The sequence below is a fragment of the Thermobia domestica genome, chromosome 8 (assembly GCF_964235325.1).
Source record: "Thermobia domestica chromosome 8, izTheDome1.hap1.1, whole genome shotgun sequence".
Taxonomy (NCBI): Eukaryota; Metazoa; Arthropoda; class Insecta; order Zygentoma; family Lepismatidae; genus Thermobia; species Thermobia domestica.
Genome location: NC_137461.1, coordinates 192363441 through 192387332, shown reverse-complemented (window position 1 = coordinate 192387332; position 23892 = coordinate 192363441).

The following is a 23892-nucleotide window of genomic DNA, read 5'->3' as shown; positions in this document are numbered from 1 at the left end:
GTCATTAATCTATCAAATGTGTGTATGTATCCATAAGTGAGGGAGTGGGCCTACCCAAAGTTAAAACCCGCCCCTGATGATACCGATACCCCACAAATTACTCTACCGAAAATGTGTTTTCAACAAATGGTGTAGTGATTCTTTCTAAGACCAATAACATGAAAAGAGGATCTTCAGATTAGTGAAGTTGCGAACGTCCCCGCGTCACTGGAAATCCCCGTAGATGTTGTTTGTCCTTTCCCAACCAACATTCGTAAATCATCTCTGTGATAAGGTGTGTGATTCCACTCTCTTAAGGATTGCTCGTTTAGTATGAGAAGTCACTCTGCGATTCTTCAGACCGCTTTGTAAAAAGATATTTGAGTTGAAAAGGACTTGAACCTATGTTGATTAGCCGTATTACTCAGAAGTCCAGCATGTTATTCCTCCACTATCTTCCCACAGGAAATCATAAACCAAATATTACTACGTTCAGCCCTGATATTTGGAGCGAACCGGTAATGTTCTTCCTGTAATTATATTTCCACCAAAGTGCATGCCGAAACTCATTTATTCGATGACCTGGAGACAAATTAGTGCCCACTGTTAAACTAAATAAAATGCAATGCAGGAAAATTATAGAAATATCAACATATTATACAGTAATTTCGACGTCCATATTCAAAAGTACGCTATTATTATTATTATTATTATTATTATTATTATTATTATAAATATTCACCTTCATTGTATAGTTTTAACTTCAACGAACTATTTACGTCTTCGTGCGAGTGGACATTGGTTCAAGTCCTTGGGGCCGCGGTGGTTCAGTAGTAGAGCGTTCACCTCTGGTGCTAGGGGTCTCGGGTTCAAACCCTGCTCCCGCCAAGTGAACTTTGTGGTGGACAAACACCGTGTGCGTGAGTTTTCTCGGGGTTCTCCCGTTTCCTCCCAATTTCTACATTCCACCATTTCAGTCATTACTCATCCTCACCGTCTCCTTTAGCTTAACCGGCATAACCGTGGGACGTAAAACTCAAAAATTTCATTTTCATTTTTGGTTCGAGTCCGTTGGGGACTATTGAACACAGTGGTTGTTAACATAGTTTGGCTACAACTGTAAGTCCTGTCGTTAGGAGCTCAGCTGTTTGATTTAGTGTTTCGTAGCAATTATTATTGTTAATCTTTAGATCTGATAATACTTTTTATCTTTTGTTTTTTCTTAGTGTTGTGGTTTCGTCCAAATTTCCTATCCCTCGTCAATGTCCACCCTTGTCCAAATAGAAAAAACAAATGAATGATGAAAAATAAAGCAAAGAAGATTGCAATGATGATAGCTCTGTTTCGGTTAAACTTTCAGGTGCCGAAACTGAAAGGCGCGATCTGAGCAAAAAAAAAAAAAAAAAAACTTTTTGTTTTTGCGTATTGCTTTTATTCTTGTCTTCATTCTGAAAGAGAATATCCGAACAAATGCCACCATAATTAATTTTATTTTGAATGTAAACGCCATTCGCAATTAGTAAAGAATAAAAATTGAATGTTCCGATGTAGCTGTAAAGAGTAAAAAAAATGGATGTAGTGAAGTTCGAACCCAAACTCATGGTCATTCAGAAAACAACAACCACATTCCTTAAGTCTCTTGACTACGATTTTTACGCTGAGTAAAATATAACTTATTCAATTTCTATACTGCTCCCATTATATCAAGTTTATACGGATGTTTTTCTTTCCTTATTACAAAGAAGTTGAAGTGGAAATAATTTTGATACTTGGCGATCACTGACAAAAATCCGAGTAAACAGTGTGCATTCTTTAGCACAACGTGAATATAGGGTGCATGTCTTCATTCGTCTTTCTCTCTTCATATCTTTCTTGACATTTCTTTATCATGTCTTTGTTTCTCTTTCTTTTCTCTCTATTCATCTTTATCTCTTACTGATTACTTCTCTCTTTTACACACCTTCCCTCTTCTCGTACCTGTGCTGCGTCAGAGCTAAACCGGGCCTCTTTGCAAAACGTATTGACCAGCATAACGTAAACACAATCCTCGCTGTACTCAACGTAGAAATCGTAGTCGAGAGGTTTAAGGCATGTAGTGATTGTATTTTTAATGACCATGAGTATGGGTTCGAATCCCTCCACTTCCATTTTTTTTACTTTGTGCAGCTACGTCGGTTCAATTTTTATTCTTTACTAATTGCAAATGGCGTTTACATTCAAAATAAGAGGAATTATGGTGGCATTTGTTCGGGTATTCTTCTCTTTTGAAATCAAGACAAGAATAAAAGCCATACGCAAAGACAAAAAGTATTACCAGTACTAAACATTACCAATAATAATTGCTACGAAAAATTAAATACGATCTCTTTTACCATCTCTCATAAGCTGTATGCATTATTATCAAAAATTTAAAAAAATCTCCTTGCAGGGGATTCGAATTGACGTCCTTTGCATTTGTAATCTAGCACCTTAACCACTACGCCAAGATCATTGCTTGGTAAACGTTTAGTTGTCGGCGTATTTGTTCGTATTTGTATTTTATGTTCCCACTTCGACAATTTTTACTTTTTTTCTCCGTTTAGAAGCTGTTTCTGGCTTTCTCTTTTGGTGTCGTCCTTTATGTACACTATGCACTATTCGTATTCACAGCTTGTGCCCTTCTGCAATGTCTTATTCAGATTAGACCTTTCTTCTTACCCCTCACTAAACATTTGATTGATTTAATTCTAATATTCTTCATGGCTGGAGCGCAGGAATACCAAACTCAGAAAACAGGTGTACATTTGTTTTCCTGACAGATAGTACCAAAAACAACAGTATTTCGTATATCTCGATTGCATCCCCAAAAGCAGACCAAGAGCTTTAAAATTACAATAAATATTCCATGGACGTTCCGCGCACTCAAGTTTTTTGTTATTATTATTAAGTAAAAGCTTCATATTTGTCAGTTTCTTGCATACCTACAACATAAGCAACCGGAATAGCAGGGTGACTATTTCCATTGTGTAATAACACGTCCTTCAGAGTGAATTTGGAAGAATCCATGAATAACCGCCAATCATTCATATCGTAATCAATGTTTAATGCAGACACGAGTCCGCAAACATCTGTACCAGTGATGTAAATAATCACTCTCGGTGCGGGCGAGTATTTAACATCATACCGGTTTTTCTTGGGACAGTAAAATTTTGTTGCTTATTTGCATTCCTGATCTGTACAGAACACCAAAACTTCGTGAGAGTCGAAAAACTTAACATCCGAGAGAGCGATACATAGTTACTTTTGTGTTCTTATCTAAAAGGTTCCTCTCTTGTAGTCTCAGAGCTAGTAGTTCAGCCTGGGACTTGAACAATTACAAATTCCTAACAAGATCATTTAATTTACTTTGAGATATTAATTGCGGCTCCGACGATTTTGGTATAGTCAGGATCTTCCTCCTCTAATTTTGGAATCACGATCTTCGGAAGTAGCACATTCATCAGAATCTTCTAACGACCATTTTCTTTGTGGAACGTGCACAGGCAACTAACTCTTTGGTGTGAGGAACAAGTCGAACAGCAGAAGGTAAATTTGGGTATATGATTGACTTATTGAATTTTGAAGTTATTCCATTTACGTTTGTTAAATAAAAACAACAGTCTGACGTGTGCTCTCTCGGCTCACGCCACACCATTGGTACAGCAAATGGCATTGTTTTGTGTGTTCAATTCAACCACACTCGATGATTCACTGCACAAGATTTGCAATTCACATGTGGAGCCCATTTTTTTAAAATCCTGATCCCCACTTTGCACTCAAAGTACAATTCATAAACTTTTTCGAAAGTGGTGTTATCTGTGTAATATTCGATCTGTTATGGTTACTCAAGCAATTTCTTGACATGATTCACTGTACATAACACTCACACAAGAACATTTTAGAGGAAAAAACCTGAGTAAGGCGTCTTTCACATTATCCGGCGATTTGCCAGATCCGGTTCCGGCTGTTTGCCGGATCCGGTTTCGGCCCCTTTCATATTATCCGGCGTTTTGCCGTGGATGAAAAATATGCGAGCAGGGTTGCTGTGCAACTGAAGAAACAAAACTCAGTGACTCTTGTCGTGTTGTGGTGGTTGTAATGGACAGACGCAAAATGTGTTTTCTACTCGCCTTGTTAAGACACAGGCAGAAAAAAAAGGTCAGAGACACATACGGGCCTGTTTGTTACCGAATGAGAGAACATGCCACATACAGAAAAGATGTGCACTTTTTATTAGAGAAGCGGTATTTTGGAAGACATATTTCTATACTGTTTTCACAATTGATAAACTTGGGCAAAATAGCGGCCCGGTTCTGGATATTTAAAATACCGTTCCGGTATTCAACTGTTGTGACTGAGAAAATGAGGCTAAAGTCCTCTCGGGATAGTCAACCGTTGAGGTCTACCCGAGAATCTCAAGCCAACATTCAGCCACTGACCCCAAGACTGGTCTGTAGGCATTATTATTGTTATTACTAGCTGTTATGCCCGTTCCTCGCACGGGTCAGATAAAATATCAATGTAAACAAACTAAACAATGAGAGAAGAATTAAGAAACATTTCTAAAATTAGATACATTTTGTGTGAATATATATCCAACAACGTACGTGTTTTCATTGGGAAGGCGGTTGGGGGCTGAATTTGAACGTAAACACTATCGGGAGTATCAATATACATCTGAGCAACCTCGATAAATATGAATTCGACACAAATATTGGTCATTTTCTACTACTTTTACATGTCCTGGTAAACGCCCCCTGAGACCTCCTAGTTCGAATTTTGAAAAAAAACGCATCGGTTTGATCTGGAGCCTGGACTAAAGTACCCGTGACCAAATTTTGGTAACGTTCGGTCCACTCGTATGGTCCCTAGGCCGCACAAAGACAGACAGACACATAAACTCTTTATTTTATTTATATTAGATTATTATTATTATTATTATTATTATTATTATTATTATTATTATTATTATTATTATACTATTTCAGGTTTATTCTTTTGTTTTAAGCGTTCCGACTATTGACTCAAGTCTCTTTAAAGCACTGCTCTAGTCTCTGAATTCAGAGGACTATTCAAGAAATTACAACCAGATAATTATAAAATATATAAAGTACGGTATATTTATCAAATATCATATCATGAATTCTCTCTTGCTTTGCGTAGCAAAATAGTACATAAATATATAGCAAAAGAATGTATTGCTGAAATATTTGATAGTGTATATTTCAATTTTGGGTCACCACAAATTTATAGAAGGTCATTTGTCCAGTGCTACACGGACATCTCCCAATCTTCTATTACATAGAAAAATAATAATTTATATTGATTTCGACACTTGGGTAGTATTGGTCGTTTTCATTAATTTTACATGTCATCTTTCCCCATATGTTGTATATACAGGTTTGGTTAATTACTCCAGATGTACTGGGCTAGAACATAACCACATACACAAACACACTGCACATCACACACAAAACCACACGCTCCCATATTATAGCAGCCACTTTCTGCTCTTTCCTGGCAACATTTGCTTCCTCCCCCAACACCCATCCGGTAGTTTGCTGCGTATATGTGAAGAGCGTCATTGCTTGTAATGTCCCGCTTGGCTATACACGGCGATTTGCCGCGCCGGATTCTAGCAGGGAGATCCGGCTGTTTTTGCTCGCCGGATGAATGTCCGGCGACCGCCGCGCATATGTGAAGAGCTTCATTGCTTGCAATGTCTTTCTACCTCGTCCGGCAATTCGCCGGAACCGGATCCGGCAAATCGCCGGATAATGTGAAAGGGACATAATATTCAGCAACACATATATATCTTAAGCTGTGTATCTCCAGTATATAATCTCCCAGTCCTTCCACCTGCAGCAAAAGCACAAATAAGGAAGTAAAAACAATGAATTACAATTCCACTGATAAAGAATTTTACACAGTGTTGCAACTACACAGCAGGAAGTGTTCCCAACTCGAGAAGGGAAAATTTATTATTACAAATTCTTTTTCCCCATTTTCGGGATAATGGAGGCTGATACAAATGAACGACTTACGATTTTAAGATCAGAGCACGAAATACTACTACAATAAGTGGATATTTTCCAGGAAAGAAAAACGGTATAATTAGAGTTTGATGATTATTCACCGGAAATGAATTTTATAGAATACAGTAATGTTGTATAGATGAGTTGATTTTGAGTTTAACGTTCCGTTCAGCAGCGAAGCTATATAAGGCGTGGACTACTGATTAACGTGGAATCCGAACCACATGAGCTCCCGCAGGGAATCGAACATGGGTCTCCCACGCCAAAGGCGCGTACGTTAACCGCTTAGCTACGAAGGAGTTCAGATAATATTGTATAGCGATTTGAGTATTAAAAACCCGAAACGAATTAGAATAAAATCACATTTATTATTTCTTTTATATGTGTTTACGGGTGGAAAATTGAAAGAGAATTTATAATATAATTACTCTTAATAGCGTTCTATAATTGTTTTAGTGCAATAATAGATAGGGCTAAAAAGCTAGAAATGAATCAGAATAAAATCATATTAATTATTTCTTGTATATACAATATTTTAAGCACTGTTCCCCTCAAAGTACTCCAGTCTACTGGCAATACGCAGTTTCCAATGTTTCTTCTACTTTTTGAAAGCTTCCTGGAACGCACTTTCTCGGATGGTACGCAGGACTTTTGTCACATTGTCCTGAATCTCCTGTATGGCTTAAAAACGACATCTTTCCAAAATGATTTTAAGTTTGGGAAGCAGGAAAAAGTCTGCTGGAGTTAGGTCCAGATATTAGGTTGGATGGAGCACAACGGAAATCTGATGTTTTGCCAGATACTGTGAATGAGGAGCAAAGCGTGAGTAGCCAGCTAAGACATCTTTCTTCTGATTGTCTCCTGTCTTAGCTGGTGTACAGAAGACGTACAGTTATCCTGTAACACATAGTGTCTGATGAAGCCAAAAGTTAGTTGGTGAAACTGTAACACGTATTTAATTTTTAATGAAAATATAATGGTTTTGCTCAGCAAATAATTAGTGTGTATTTAATTATATACAAAGAAAAGCTTCTACTTATGGAAAATATCACAAAAGATGAAGTATAATTTTACAAGCATAAAGTCCATTCTAGATTTTTTTTATTAACAAAAACTAGAAATAGGTTTACAGATGAAAACTTAACTGAGTTCTGTTTAATTATAGTCCGTAAACAGCTATGGTCAACGAAACGAATTTAATTTATTTTGTGTGTGGTCAGCACTTTTTCTTCTATTATCTTTATTCCTGAAATTAAATATAATTAAAATTATTTTTCTTTAGAAATAAATTACCTGTCTTTAGTTGTTCAAGATTTTGAATGTGATCCTAGAACTGAGGAAGTAGCTGGATCGTCATGGAGAGCAGGGGAACAGAGAACGAACTAAATATTCTAAATGGATTAAATGGAACATATTAGCAATTGGTATACTACAGTTATTCTTAATGCCATAAGAATAGTATTATATGGCGTTTTTACTGTTTTACTGTATTTCCACGAGGGAAATGCTTTCGTTGTCATAGCGGTAGTTCGGAGTTGAAAAAAACTATGGCAAACAGAGGTAAACAGATAGTTAGGCTGCCGAAAAACCATCATGAACAAAAACAGTGCTCGAAAATTTTTCTTTTGACTTAGGCGCCAGTTCTCAAAAATATACACCATAATAATACAAATGCAGTTACAACAAGGACCCACATATTTTGGATTTAAATTATGTAGGCGCCAGACTCGATTTCTAGTCGCCATGCCTACCTGGCGCTCTGGATTTTTCGAACCTGAACAAGAGGAATATTAGCAGATAACTCATTATGTATTTCGCGAATTTATAATGTATTACATGTGTTATTACTTTGAAACCGCCTCACACGAAATAGTGTTCTGAGCAAAGAACATATAATTTTTCTCTCGTCATCTCTAAGTGTGATTAATGTTTGGCATATGGTGGTACACTTGCGGAAGATTAGTTCGTGAAAGTATTGTGTTTTGTATATTTTTTGAGGTCTACAAGGGAAAAACATAAAAGGAAACTTTTGAAGAGTTCAGCCCTTTGTTAAGTTTCGTCCATGTAGGTTGGTTTCCCTTATATTGCTTCATTCACTGGAACAGAATATTGTGTTTATTGCTCATCATGACATATCAAACATTTATTATCAAAGAACATGGTGGATCAATAGTGGAGCGCTCACCTATAGTACGAGGGGTCCCTGGTTCGAACCTAGGCCATATAAGTTTATGGTAAACAACTTCGAGTCCGTGGATTTTCTCACGATTTTGATTTGTCCTCCCACATGACTATTCCACCGAATCTTTTAAAATCAATCACTCTCATTAATCGTCCGTCTCCCTTTGTCTACCAGGCCTATTCGTGGGACATAAAAGTAGACATTTCATTTAATTTTATTCAGTAATCAGCCAATTGTAACTAGTTTGTTACACTGGCCGACGTCAGTTTAGTTACAGAAAGGAAAACCTCTGACTCTGACTAATTTCAGGATGCTGAATTCGAAATTGATAGCCGTTTTACTACATTAGCTCGACGAAAACGAAAACCAGAAAAGCAAGGAAATTATACCAAGCCACGTGGGATGCCGAACTCAAACAAAGAAAACTAGAAACATATAGAGAAATTAAAAACAAATATCAAGATAAACTAAAAGAAACAAAATTAAAAAGTTGGAAAGCATTTTTAAGGGAAAACATAAATCTAGACATATGGGGTGAACCATATAAAATAATTAGTAACAAAGTAAACAAGCCAACAACACTTTCTACCCTCAAAATGGACAATGGAGATCATACCAAGGGTTGGGAAAATACAGTAAATTATTTAATGACAAAGCTCTTACCGACTGACGACCCAACTAAAGACAACGATGAACATAGGCAGACACGAAATCAGATGAAAATACCACCCAGAAATGATGAACAAATAGAAGAAACTACGAACGAAGAGATAACAGCATACATAAAAATGCTGAAAAACAAGAAAGCCGCAGGACCGGATAATATAAAATCAGAAATATACAAGGATCAAGTGGAGAAATGGGCACCATACTTATCGAGGCTGTGCAACTTATGTCTAAAACAGAGAAGGGTACCTAAAAACTGGAAGAAAGCCAATTTAGTCATAATAAAAAAGAATGACGACAAAATAAACGACGATCCAAAAGCGTACAGACCAATATGTCTCCTAAATACAATTGGCAAACTCTTCGAGAGAGTTATTGTAAAAAGATAAAATAAATACAGAAATATAGAAAATGATAGACTACAACATGGTTTTCGGAAAGGAAGAAGTACTGAGACTGCAATAAGGAGACTTTTGGAACTAATTGAAAAGGGTAAGACGGAGAAATATCAGGTAGTAATATACGTAGATATAAGTGGGGCCTTTGATAACCTATGGTGGCCATCACTATTTAAGCAATTTAAAGAAATGGGGGTACCAAAGTCTCTGTATGAATTGATGATAGATTACTGTACCGATAGGAATATAACATACACCGCACCAAATAAAAATATAAGTACATATAGTACAAAAGGATGCCCACAAGGATCCATATCTGGCCCTACATTGTGGGATATTGTAATAGATCCATGTCTGAAATGTCTTAGTCGACTTGAAAAAACAGAAGGAGTAGTTGGTTATGCTGATGACATAGCGATAGTGTTGTAAGCATCTTCAAGACACGAAGTAGAAAGGAAGGAAAACATAATACTGGAAAAGCTACAAAAATGGTGTTCAACAAATAATTTAACTCTTTCCGGAACAAAAACAAAGTATACAATTTTTGGACAGAAAATTCAAAGAGGTCCTATTCTAAAGATATCCAACAGAAAGATAGACAGAGTTAAAGAGTTTAAGTACCTGGGAGTATGGATAGATGAAAACTTAAATTACAGAAAACATATAGAGGAGATTACGAATAAGAGCAAAAAAGTAGCACACAAATTACTAACAATAGCAAGAAGGGACTACCAAATCCCTAAGAGGATATTGCAAACTTACAACAAAACAGTGATCATGCCAGTACTGAGCTATTGTGCCAGTGTTTGGTGCCACAGACTTTCTATGAACACAAAATTACGACAAACAATAAATCGGGCACAAAGAGGGGTACTTATAAGAAACCTAAATGTAATAAAAACCATGTCAACGGAGGCTCTACAGATACTGGCTCAGGAAGAACCAATACATTTCCAGGTACTAAGACAGGCCTATAAAATGTGGACGAAAAATAACAAATTACAAAAATTTTAGAAATTGTAGGACAAATTCCAAATAACGAAACAGAGTTAGATAAAATTATTGAAAGGAAATGGCAACAGGAATGGGAAAACTCAAGTAAAGGACAGAAACTAAAAGAATACATACCGACGATACAAATAAGGAAAGAGATGCCAAACCTAAATAAGGAGACCATGGAGACACTTTCTGGCCATGGACCATTTAAGTCACATTTATACAGGATCACAATAGAAGAAAATCAGACATGTATCTGCGGAATGGTCCAGACACCCGAACATGTAACATGGACTTGTGTACACTTTATAGCTAGAGAAGATATAATAAATATCAGAGACGAACTCAAAAATGAAACATAGGAAAACATCAGATACAGAAGTTCCAAGAATTGACAAAACACGTAGTGGGAAACATGTGGAATAGAAGAATTGAAAACAGAAGAAGAGAAAGGAACACAAACTAGTTTTAGAGAAAAATATAACATATAGTATTCTGTTTACAAATAATAAATAAATTTTATAAAATTCCTGGAATGAAAACCGGAATAGGAAGACGCTACTCTTGTTTTGTGTTTAGTGTTTAGTGTCAGTGCTAGTGTCATATTATTAATTGTGTGTCTTAAATGTGAATGTTTGGTGCGGTCACAAGAAATAAACAAAATAATAACATAAAAAGAAGTAATAAAAGACAGGAAAAACAGAAGAAATGTGTACAAACCAATATTTGTTTCGCACTGTCTCTCTTGTTGTTATATTGTTATTAACGTCTATTCTTTTTAATTTACTTTCAGGTGGCGGTAGAGGAAGCAGCCCAAAATAGTGCAATGAAAATTTTAATGAATGACAAATGATAAAAAGATATCTTATATATATTCTTTTACAGGTTTGTCCGTTTTTGTAAAAAGAAGAAAATAATAATAAAAATGAAAATAATAAAAAATAAAAAGGTACATTAAAGAGCATGATTTGAAGTATTAGATGCCATGCTAGAAAAATATGCCTCACCTCAACCTGCTGAGGAATAATAGCCGAAGAGAGAGAGAGACACGAAAATAAAAGTAAAGAGAGAAATTAAAGGCAGAGGCAAAGTTGCAACTGCCCTATAATAAGTCCAAAAGTAATTGGCAACGGCAGGGGAATGTGGAGGCCTTAAAAAAAACAAAAAAACATTAGCTCGTATTTTGGCGTTATGCATTGTTGCCAATTTTGTCATTTTGTAGGGACGGCTTCAGTTATCATCGAAGCAACCGGTCTGACAATGCTATTTGAGTAAGAAATAAATTAGATTTCACTCAGTTGGCGACAGATAGGACTCCCCTTGTTGACACACACACACACATATATATATATATATATATATATATATATATATATATATATATATATATATATATACTGCTCCACAAAACTTAAGCAACTCGATGAAAGCGGCAGAAAATAAAACGACATGATAAGTGCACCAAGTATAATGAACAAACAGACGGTCCAGATGCACAATGCAACACAAGTGAAGACGAACAATACAGTTGGGATGTACAGAGTGACCAAAAAGTTCAGCACCACGAAACCTCAACAGGTGAGGCTGGATTGTGCGAGGGCATAGGCAGTCAATATGGCGTGTGACCACCACGAACAGCTATACAGGCACGACATCTGGCCTCCATGCTGCAAATCGCAGTGTTGATCAAGTCTTACGGCAGATGGCGCCACTCCTCGAAGAGAGCTGTTTGCAGGTAAGGGAGAATGCGTGCTGGTGGACTGCGCTGCGCTATTCGCCGCCCAAGAGCATCCCACACATGCTCGATGGGATTCAAGTCCGGCGAATATGCACGCCATGCAATACGCGTAATGTCTTCGCTCTCCAGATACTCGGACACAAGATGTGCACGGTGTGGGCGGGCATTGTCATCCATAAACAGGAAGTCTGGGACAAATGCTCCGCGGAAATTGCGTACATGTGTATTGAGAATTTCATCCCGGTACCGTTGTGCTGTCAAAGTGCCATGTTGCGCTATGTGGGTCCGTTTTCCCATCCAGCATAGTTCCACCCCACACCATAATGGAACCACCTCCATAGGACGGCCGTTCAGCAATGAAGTTTCGAAGATAGCGTGTTCCTGGCTCTCTCCACACTAAGGTCCGACCAGAATATGACGACAGGCTGAATCTCGACTCATCGCAGAACATGACACGCGTCCACTGGTGTTCCTCCCATGCAACATGTTGCTGACACCATGTGTAACGCGCACGTTTTTGCTCCAGTTTCAATGGCACACACAGCAAAGGCCTTCTTGCATACAGTCCTGCTCTATTGAGCCGCCGACGAACAGTTTCACGACTCACGCGTTGTCCTGTAGCCTGAAACAACTCATTGGCCAGTCGAGAGCATGAGGCTTGACGGTTACGTTTGGCAGAAATTATTAGAAATCGGTCCTCGACGGCCGACGTCTTCTTCGGACGGCCTCCTCCATGACGTCTACTGACTTCACCTTCATTTTGGAAGCTACTCCACAGCCTCGACACAACACTTTTGTTGACGTTGAATTCCTGCGCCACTTCCACTTGCGATCGGCCCAATTCCAACCGTCGAATTATACGACCGCGGTCAAAGTCACTCAAATGTCGTCTACCAGCATTGCAAGGTGTGTACCCCACACAAGAACCACTAACTCAATGCTTGGAGCCTCGGACACTACTGGGCTGTGGTGTACGCCTCATGACATAAGTTGTTCACCGCGCTTGCAACGGTGCTGCTTATGCGATAGAGTGGGTGCTCGCCCTGCCTGTGTGTCTCTGTGTATGTGTATGCCACTAACCTGTGTTGAATGAGCCCCACACGTTACTTATACCAAGTTCTCTCGGGTTGCTTAAGTTTTGTGGAGCAGTGTATATACATACTAGTTTGTGTTATATATATATATATATATATATATATATATATATATATGTGTGTGTGTGTGTGTGTGTGTGTGTGTGTGTGTGTCAGATGTCAGATGTATGGGTTGGCAGTGGTGTCGTGGCGCCCGCAGCGCCGGACCGCTGGTGGTGGTGTGTTAGGTCGGTCTCCATACTACGTCAGGTGCAGTGGAACAGCAGTGTCCAGTGGCTGCAGCAGACGGAGGTACTGTAAAATGGGAGACATCTCAGATTTTCAAAGAGGGTAAATTGTTGGGGCGCGGTTATGTGGAGTGAGTGTGACAGCAGTGGCTACTGTGTTAGGTGTGTCGCGTGGGACAGTGTCGAAAGTGATGACGGCCTACACAACACACGGGAAAACCACATCGGGGAAGCGGAACAGTGGGCAGAAGAAAATCATGAGTGACAGGGCACGCCGGGTATTAAAGCGCATTGTCACGCAGAACCGTCGTGCCACTGCGGAGCAAGTGACGGAGGAACTCAATCAGCACCTCCCCCACCTTGTTTCGACAATCACAGTCCGCCGCGAATTACATGACATGAACTTACGGGGTCGTGTTGCACGGGCCAAATCGCTCATCAGGGACCATAACGCTTTCGCACGCCGCAAATGGTGCCGCGACCATGCAACTTGGACCGTTGAGGACTGGAAACGTGTGATATGGTCGGATGAATCGTCCTTCACCCTATTCCCAACCACGGGCCGTGTTTATGTGAGGAGAATGCCCAAAGAAGCTTGTGATCTGCAGTGTCTCCGCCCAACTATGAAACATGGCGGCGGCTCGGTGATGCTGTGGGCCGCCATATCATGGTTTTCATTGGGTCCTGTGGTCACACTTAGCGGACGAATCACTGCCAACGATTATGTCGCAATTTTAGGAGACCACTTGCATCCTATGGTCCGGATGTTGTTCCCGGACAATGACGCCATCTTCCAGGATGATAATGCACCCATTCACACAGCTGGCGTTGTTGCAGCGTGGTTTGAGGAACATCGGAATGAAGTTCAACACCTCCCCTGGCCCGCCCAATCCCCAGATCTAAACATAATTGAACATCTGTGATCCGTCTTGGAAACGCGACTCCGGCGACGATTTCCACCTCCATCCTCTCTCACAGAACTGGCCGATGCCCTGCACGAGGAATGGTGTAAAATTCCACTTGTTACCACTCACGACCTCTGTGCCTCCATCCCACGTCGCATCAAGACTGTTCTGAAGGCGAAAGGTGGCCCGACACCATATTAATCTGGTAAGTTGCAATTTCGTTCAGGTGTTTCCATTTTTCTGATCACCATCTATATATATATATAACAATGAATACCGGGAGGACGGGGATGATTGAAATGTTTGACACTTGTGTTCCTCCCCCTCCTTCGTTTGTTTGTTTTTAGACCACTGAAACCGGTTTAAAAAATAGGGTCTATGTGGCAACAATGAGCGGCACGATGACGCGGGCGAAGAAAGCGCCCACTGTGCCGTTATTGCGTGGCTCAGTCTTGCTCTTATGCATTGCAGTAAGTAATCTGTCTAGAGTATAAGTATTTTGTCGGAAGAATTGACTTGGAATTTGTACGTCAGTAACTTCAGTTTTATTTTACTGTATTTTTAGAACTATTTGCCTGTGTTTTCAGTATGTTTTAGTGATTTTATAGAATAAGTGGTTATGCTGTTGCTCTAAGTTTCGCTTTCCTGTGCAAAATGTCAAGTTCTTCCCGCAGAGGATGTAGAAACTCATCGGACATATTTTGTTATATCTATGGCTTATTTATGATTAAGTCGCAGATTAGATCGATAAATGATGAAGTTAGGAAAACACATTATTTTGTATTTTGGTTGCGAGATCGGTGATCAAGATAAAAGCTGGGCCCCTCATGTGTGTTGTTTGATGTGTTATGCGACTCTGACTACCTGGCTTAAAGGAACCAAACGAAGGATTCCTTTTGCTGTTCGGATGATATGCAGAGAACCCCGGAATCATTATGATGATTGCTATTTGTGTATGACGAATACAGCAGGAAGTAACAAGAAGAAGCAACGTGCCATCGAATACCCAAACTTGCAAGCCGCGAGACCATTGCCCCATGGAGAAAATTTACCTGCACCTACTCATCCGAAAGATTGGGAAACTATCGATATTACAGCGCCTACAGGAAACGATGAGGACACCAACTCAATATCTGCAGATGAAGATCCGAGAGACAGTTCCTTCGACGTAAAAGATGAGCCTCACTTCATCCTGCAACATGAGTTGAATGGTTTAGTGAGAGAGTTACAACTTTCGAAAAAGAAAGCCCAACTTTTGGGTGCTAGACTCAAAGAGTGGAATTTACTGGCTCCTGAAACTACTTACACTCACTACAATAGAAGGAACGAGCCCTTTTCAGAATACTACAGAATGGAAGGTTCCCTTCGCGTATGCACGGACATCAATGGTCTGATCAATGAATTAGAAATTCAACATGATCCATCTGATTGGCGTATTTTCATAGATTCGTCTAAGTAGTCTGAAAGCAATTTTACTTCATAAGGGAAATAAGCTGCCGTCTATTCCTGCGGTACACTCTGTTTCGATGAAAGAACTTACGAGAATCTCGCACTCATTTTAAATCGTATTAAATCTCGCACAAAGAATATATGGTTGGCTAATTTGCGGAGATTTGAAAGTTATTGCAATATTACTTGGTCTGTAAGGTGGATTTAAAAAGTACTGTTGTTTTTTGTGTCTTTGGGACTCAAGAGCCACAGGAAATCATTTTTCACAAAAAGAGGGCCCCCCAGAGATACATTTAAGCCCGGTACCAACAGTGTCAAGTATGAGCCTCTGATCGATCCAGCCAAGGTACTGCTTCCACCTCTTCATATTAAGGTGAGCCTCGTGAAGAATTTCGTAAATGCTATGGACAAAGAAGGTGAAGAATTTAAGTATCTTACACAGTGTTGTCCAAAACTAAGTGATGGTAAATTAAAAGAAGGAGTTTTCAGAGGACCTGATATTCGCAAACCTATCCATGACGAATTGTTTGAACAGGGTTTAAACGACAAAGAGTTCTGGCGTGCTTTTGTTCAAGTTGTAAAAAGTTTTTGGGCAAAAGTAAATTTCAAAATTACGAGGCTCTAGTCGCATATGAAACTCTAGGATGTCGCATGTCTTTGAAAATCCACTTTCTGCACTCCCACCTCAACTTCTTTCCAGAAAATCTTGCAGATATAAGCGACGAAATGGGAGAACAGTTTCACCAGGATATAAGAACGATGGAAACTTGATATCAAGGACGTTGGGACCCTGCAATGATGGGGGACTATCGCTGGTCGGTGAAGAGAGAGGACCCAACATTTCATAAAAGAAAAAAGTAAAGCAGATGGTGTTATTTACAGCTCTAAACATTAGACTTTATAAATTACTCTGTGTATATAAATGCTAATAGGCCTACACTAACAGAATATATATAGTTTTTTTTTAGTGCTAATTCACAAACAGAATATAAAGTTTTTTTTAACTGGTTTGATTCAATAAATTAATTTTAAGAATTTTTAAAACAATGTCGTTCTTGACCAACTGTCGAAATGAAGTTGATTCCCTTTCGGCACGCAAACAGCTCATTGGCCGGTACACTTCATGATAGCTCATTTTTCCTATTATGGTAAATCTGGCAACTATGCGTTACACAAAAATGCGAGCTAATGTAGTAAAATGGATATCATATTCATATTCAGGGACCTAAAATTAGTCAGAATCAATGAGTTTTGTTTCTGTAACTTTTCAAAAGCTTAAAAACGTTGTTTGTTTAAGTGTTAACTCATGTATTCAAAACACTTCATTCGATCTGTAAATGTTGTTAATGTTTTTAATTAACCTTTAAAATATTTAATTAAACTGTGAGGTGGTAGAAAGGAACGCTTAGCGATTTCATTCTCATAGTAAGAGGCAAAAGGTTACTATTCCAAATATTTATACATTTTTTTTTAATTGTGAAAATAATACTTGTAAAGTTTGCAGAAGCTCCTGGACAACATGAAATTTTAATTTCAGGTACAAATTATACTTTTTGAGGTCTTCTCTGACCGTCGTTTCATTGTAATCAATTACTTATTAATATGAGCATTTATTTTTAGCTCACTGTGGCAAAATGAATTTAAGAAAGAACAGTCAGCTCGTTCTCTAATATCATAAGTGAGGTTCGAATGCAAACAGGAAATAAAAGCCGGGTAAGACTTACCGTCAGTAAAATCAATCTTGAGGAAGAAAACGAAATATGTATTTGTGAGTCGGTAAATAAAAAAAAAGTTTTACGTCTCACGATTATGCTGGCTAATCTAAAGGAGATAGTGATGATGAGAAATGAAAGAAATGTTCAATACATTGCTGAAGAATAAATTATATTCTAAGACTGTGATAGGAGAAAAGGAGGAAGATGACAGACTGCATTCAAACAGGGAGGTCTTACTTCATGACCCTAAGAATACATTTGGTAGGCCTTACGTAGGTTAATGGTCGGCATAATTAGAAATTGAGAACAGCAAATACAAAATTGCAAAATACGTTTATCAAACGTAGTTTGAAGTGCATTTTAGCCAACCAACTATTTGCCATCATTTATCCACGAGTTTTGACCTGGCAACTCCCAATCACAATTCTCTTCTTTTGTAGGAAATACATTGGTTTGAAGTGCATTTTAGTGAAATGGTGGAATGAAGAAAGTGGGAGGAAACGGGAGAACCCCGAGAACACAGTGTTTATCCACTACAAAGCTTACTTGGCGCGAGCTCGGTAGACCCTAAATAAAAAGTTAAAGACATTATAGTCAAATATTTTGTCTGGAATAGTGTACTATACAGAGCAGACAGAATGTGGATATCACGAGAAGGCAATGATAACTGCTTGAGGCTTCTAAAATATGAGTGGAATGCAGAAAATTAGCTGGTTCCAACAAAAAACAAATTAGGAAGTGGAAATGACTGTGTGGGAAAGAATAACATTAAAGGTGGTTAAAATAGGAAGAGGAAATGTTCAATACATTGCTTAAGAATAAATTATATTCTAAGACTGTGATAGGAGAAAAGGAGGAAGATGACAGACTGCATTCAAACAGGGAGGTCTTACTTCATGACCCTAAGAATACATTTGGTAGGCCTTACGTAGGTTAATGGTCGTGTAATGCCTTGTCTTCTGATGTTAATGCGCAACGGAGATTTCTTGCAGTAATACATCCAAGTTCTTAATGTAGGGAGCCCGTACCCCAAGGAATCGAACATATTTTAAAATTGAATTTACTATTAGATATATTAGAAAATCAAGATTATCGAAATGTGTTTTAGATTCATGGTATTATTGTCTAAAAGAAATTAGGTAACATAATACATTCATACACATATATATAAAAACATAAATCAGTGAACAAATCGATGACAGTTTTGATAAATCACATTATCTGTACATAACGGTTTAATACGATTTTTTTACAGATGGCAAAATTTTACAATTTTATTATATATAGCTTTGTAGGTACTTACAGATAAACATACCTAGGTATATGATAGCAGTCGTTAAAATGCTTGCACTATTGTTGCAGTTAGTTTTATTTGTATTATATTTACTGGGAATAATGATCTACATTGCTTTAGTGCACAAGATGTTTATATATTTTATTTCTCAGACATATTCATATTTCCTTTTATGACTTCAATATTATTAATTAGCATTCAACATTTTCTTCAACTTTCGTATCATTATGTTTAATAACATTACTAAATTATACTTTATTCCTTTCATTCTTGTCGATTATTTATTTTTATAATTAAACATACCTCAAAAATAGCACCAAGCAATAAGCAGTCGATAGTTCCAGCACGAAATTCCCAATAAGGTGATATAGGTAACATACATCCGAACCATACCATATTACACTTCAGACACCGCCATCATCATCAATAACCTTTTAAGTGTGGATACTTCTTATGTCTTCAACCAGAATTATATCGTAGTACTTGCAAAACCGTGCACAGATAATGGGTTATAATTTACTTATACAGTAATTTAGATGAAGCTCAAACAAAATTTATACCAGATTAAAGGACATCGGATTATTGTCTATGGGAACCCGGAGCGGGTTCACCGGTTAATGATTCATAATTTCAGTTAACATTTTCCATGTACAACTACTTAAAACGAATTCTAAATACAGTTCTGTTTTACTTTGACTATCATATAAATCGATGTTTTATAGGTTAGGTCTTACAATTCAACATTAAAACCAGACATCAATCCCATTTGAACTTATAACAAATTTTATATCTTTATGTTTGTTTATTATTCAACAAAAGAATAATTTTTTAGATCTTAGTTACTTTCTTTTTTTTGTATGTTAGAATTTTATGGTGCAGAGATAGACCCTGTTCGTCAATGTATCAATTTGTTAATAATCTATACAAAATAGTAGTAAATTATTAACTCACAAAATCAACAACGAAACAAATGTAACTGGTAGTTATAAGAACAATCTACAATAAATCAATAACTATCTACCAATTATAAACAAATAAATTCAGAAACTAAATTGTTAAAGCTTGTAATGTCTTCGCGAAACGCGAGGCATTACAATTTACCCGTGGAGGCTTAAAAAATTATCTTTAGATAATTTTTTTAGTTTTTATTTTCAGGTTGATAATTTTCCATCAATCGCCGCTTTTCATCTTCTGTACAGTTAAATTTTTTAAGATTGCGAAAATTCTGAGTACCAGCTGTTTTCCCATCTAAGGTATTCAGTATCGCACAGTTCCTCAATAATTTACTAACTACATATGGTCCAACGTAGCACTTCATATATTTCGCCGTTTCTTGTTTGATAGCTGAGGATTGGTAATGCGTCTTTTTCATTACTAAATCTTGTTCTTTAAGCTGAACATCATCCATTTTATTCTTTGGTATATAAATAGGATTCAGTACTGCTATAAGCCGATCGTGAATATCCAGAGGTAATAATTCCTTGGGCCATTTGTAATTTTGCTTGAATGTGTCTATTGCCGAAAAAGATAAGAATATCTCTGATGATGTTTGTTTCGTATGGATATTTATAGCATTATTTAGTAATTCTTGTACAAGTTTTAATTTTGTGCTCCATTCCGATTGGTTTTCGTTACAGTATAATCTAAGTAATCTGTTCAGCTCTTTATGTTTCCGTTCGACCACACCATTACCTTGCGGATTATAAGGAGTTGTATGCCAATGTTTAATATTCCTTTGTTGGCAATATTCTGTCCACGGTTTTGAAAGGAACTGAGGACCATTGTCAGTTATAATAGTATTCGGATATGGGAAGACATAAAAATAATGCTTTTCAAGAGTTCTTAAAATTTCGGTGGTATTCGCCTTTCGCAATGGGTAAAAGCAAACAAATTTAGAATAAATATCAATAACTGTTAGAATATAATTGTAACCTTTACTTTTGGGCAATTTTCCTTCCAAATCAATTGCTAATTTATCATGAGGATAACTGGAAGAGAGGTGGTGCTCTTCAGTTGCAATCCTTTTGTTAGCGCTTTTTGTTTCAGCACATTTAATGCAATTTCGAACAGCTCCTATCATATCCCTTTTAATTGTTTTCCAATAAAATAAACTGCGACAAATTGCCAAACATTGTTTCTGTCCAAAATGTCCTTTATCGTGTAATTTCATTACTAGATTTTTAGTCAATGATTTCGGCATTACTAGCAACCAACTACCTCTTTTTGGGTTTCTTACAAATAAAATTCCATTATATAATTTGATATTTTCTAAATTTTTACCAGTATCTAATTTTCCTTTCAAATATTTGCAATATTCATCTGTTTGTTGTGCCCTTATTATTTCGGTATAATTGAACAATCGTGGATCTTCCTTGAAAATAAAATTACAGTTTCCATAATACATAAAAACATCTCGTCGAATTGGCTTTAACTGCAATATTTCTAGGGATGATCCAGTGTGATTAATTTCCGGTTGATATTTACTATTTTCCGTGGAATTAATGAAGTACTGAGTAACTTGTTCGGATGTTTCAGGTGGGTATCTACTCAACGTGTCCGCCACAAAGTTATCTTTCCCAGAGATATGTTCAAATTTTAGATCATATTTCTGTAACTTCAAAATTAGTTTTGTTGTTCGAGCATCCAAGTTTTTCAAAGAGAGGGCATAAGTAGCGGCATTATTATCGCAATGAACTATAGTAGTACGACCTAAAATATAATAAGCAAAGCGCTCACACAGAAATAGAACTGATAGAAGTTCCAGTTGAAAGATTGACATTGACATTTCGTGCAATTTCACCCGTCGACTGGCGTAAGCAATGATAGTAGGATCATCATTATTATCCTGATATTGAGCCAGATAACCCGCAAGATTCTCTGCGCATGCATCACTATAAATGTGGAAGTCGCAGTCAAAGTTGGGTTGTCCTAATGCAGGTGGACTGCTCGCTATTTGTCTCAGTTTGTCAAAATTTTCAAACACCTGCGGTGTAAATTTAAATGGTATGTCTTTCTTCAAGAGTTTGTAAAGCGGGCCTGTTAATTCGGCAAATCTATCAATGTGACGGTGTCTCCATCCCAATATTCCTAGAAAGGATTTTAATTGTTTTCGTGTACGAGGAACTGGAAAGCAACGAATGGCCTCATTCATCTTCGGGTCCACTTTGATTTGTTTTCCATCAATGACATGTCCTAGAAATTTGATCTCTGATTGAATAAATTTACATTTTTTAAAATTTAAAGAGAAATTCGCATCATCAAAAATACGTAGGACTCGTTCGAGATGTTGAAAATGTTCACCAAGATCCCGTGAAAAACAAAGAACATCATCCAAATAAACAGTTACAAATGCACGAGTAGTCATATCGAAAAATTTGTTCATTGTCTGCTGAAAGACAGAAGGTGAGGAACGGAGACCCATAGGAAGCACTTTCATACAGAATTGTCTTCCGAGAAAGACAAAACTGGTACACTCATATGAGTCTGGATGCAAGCCCAATCCATAATACCCTGAAGTACAATCAAAAGATGAAAATACTGTTGCTCCAGCTAGCCGTGATAATATGTCATTTATAGGTTCAACTTGTACTTTTGGAGACACCACTTTGGCATTCAGTCCTCGTAGATCTAACACTGGTCTCACACCACCCGATGATTTTCTGACGCAATGCATCGGGTTCCTATAAGGCGAGGATCTTTCCTCAGCGATACCGTATTTAACCCATTTGGATAATTCCTCTTCAAATTCGGATCGCATTGCTTGAGGTACATTATATAATTTTCCTACCACTGGTTCTGTGTCAGTTAGTTGTATTTTGTATGGCTCAGTTTTTATCCGTCTAGGATATTCTGTGAACATACATCTAAATCGCAACAATAATTCTAATAACTTCTGTTTAACACTTTCATTTAAATCCTCTCTAGAGTTTACAAAAAGTTTTAGATCTTCCTCGGTAACGTTTGGTTCAGGATTCATAATAATTTCGTTTTCATCTGAATTTAATTTCATAGTAAATTCGAATATTTCCTTTTCAATAGTTCCTTCTGGATTCAATGAAAGCTGGATAAAGCTCGGTTTAGATGTATCCAGTGTAACTGACTTATCATCATTATCTCTTAATCGAATAATTTGCCGTTCACTATCTATAACACATTTGAATTTATTTAGAAAAGGACTACCTAGAAGCATATCAGGTTTCATATTCTTTACAATAAACAATGGTACTTCAAAGAGATGATTCGATAGTCGCAGATTAACAACTTGTAAGCCTCGTACATGAAAATTCTCATTTCCAGCGAAGGTTCCTAAGATTATATTCGAAAACGGACGCAATTTTACCGAGGGAAATTTGGTCTGTAATTGATTCCAAATCCTATCACTCAGAAGATTTAATTCTGCCCCAGAATCTAATATACACATAAGAGGTATATCACCTATCGTGCCACGAATAGTTGGGGACGGATAGCAATATTCTAATTTGTTTATAATATCTCCCTCATGATCTTCTTCAATTACAAATGCAATTAGGTAATTTAAATCTGCGTCGAATAAATAGTTATTATTATTAGCGGTTATACGACAACCAGGGGTCATATGAACCTTCTCGCAACCGCCTTCCCCCTTCAAGATCGGTTGCGTGATGTGTTTTCCCGATCCAGATTTGCAGCAAGATTCGACATTTGGTTCGTATCCGGCATGGTGCTATTTACAGTATTACAAGTTGGCATCGGAGACGGAACATCAACTGAACTTCCTGTTTGAGTTGCTATAGTATTTCCCGTTGACGGAAGATGAGGTGGGCGATTATGAGACCATGAATTATTCCTTGGAGGTTTGTATTTTCTCTTATTATAATTATTATAGTTACTGTTTCTATAAAATTGACCATTATTCCTTCTATTACAATTGCACGACCCAGACATCATATCCGTCATATTATAATCTGTCTGGGCAGAATTGTCTGTCTTGACTCTCTTGGCATAATTTACTCGTGGTGGACGAACGAATGTTTTCCGTGTTTCTCTAAATTCTTTATTAGAAGTATGACAGTCCTGCATATCAGCTAATCGGATGAGTAAATCTTCCACAGATTTGCTAGGATTAGCACGGAGTATCTTTTTGTCTTCCGGTGGGATGGCATTAAGAACAAGTTCAATTAATTCTTTTTCATCTACCGTGCTCACTACCTTCTGATA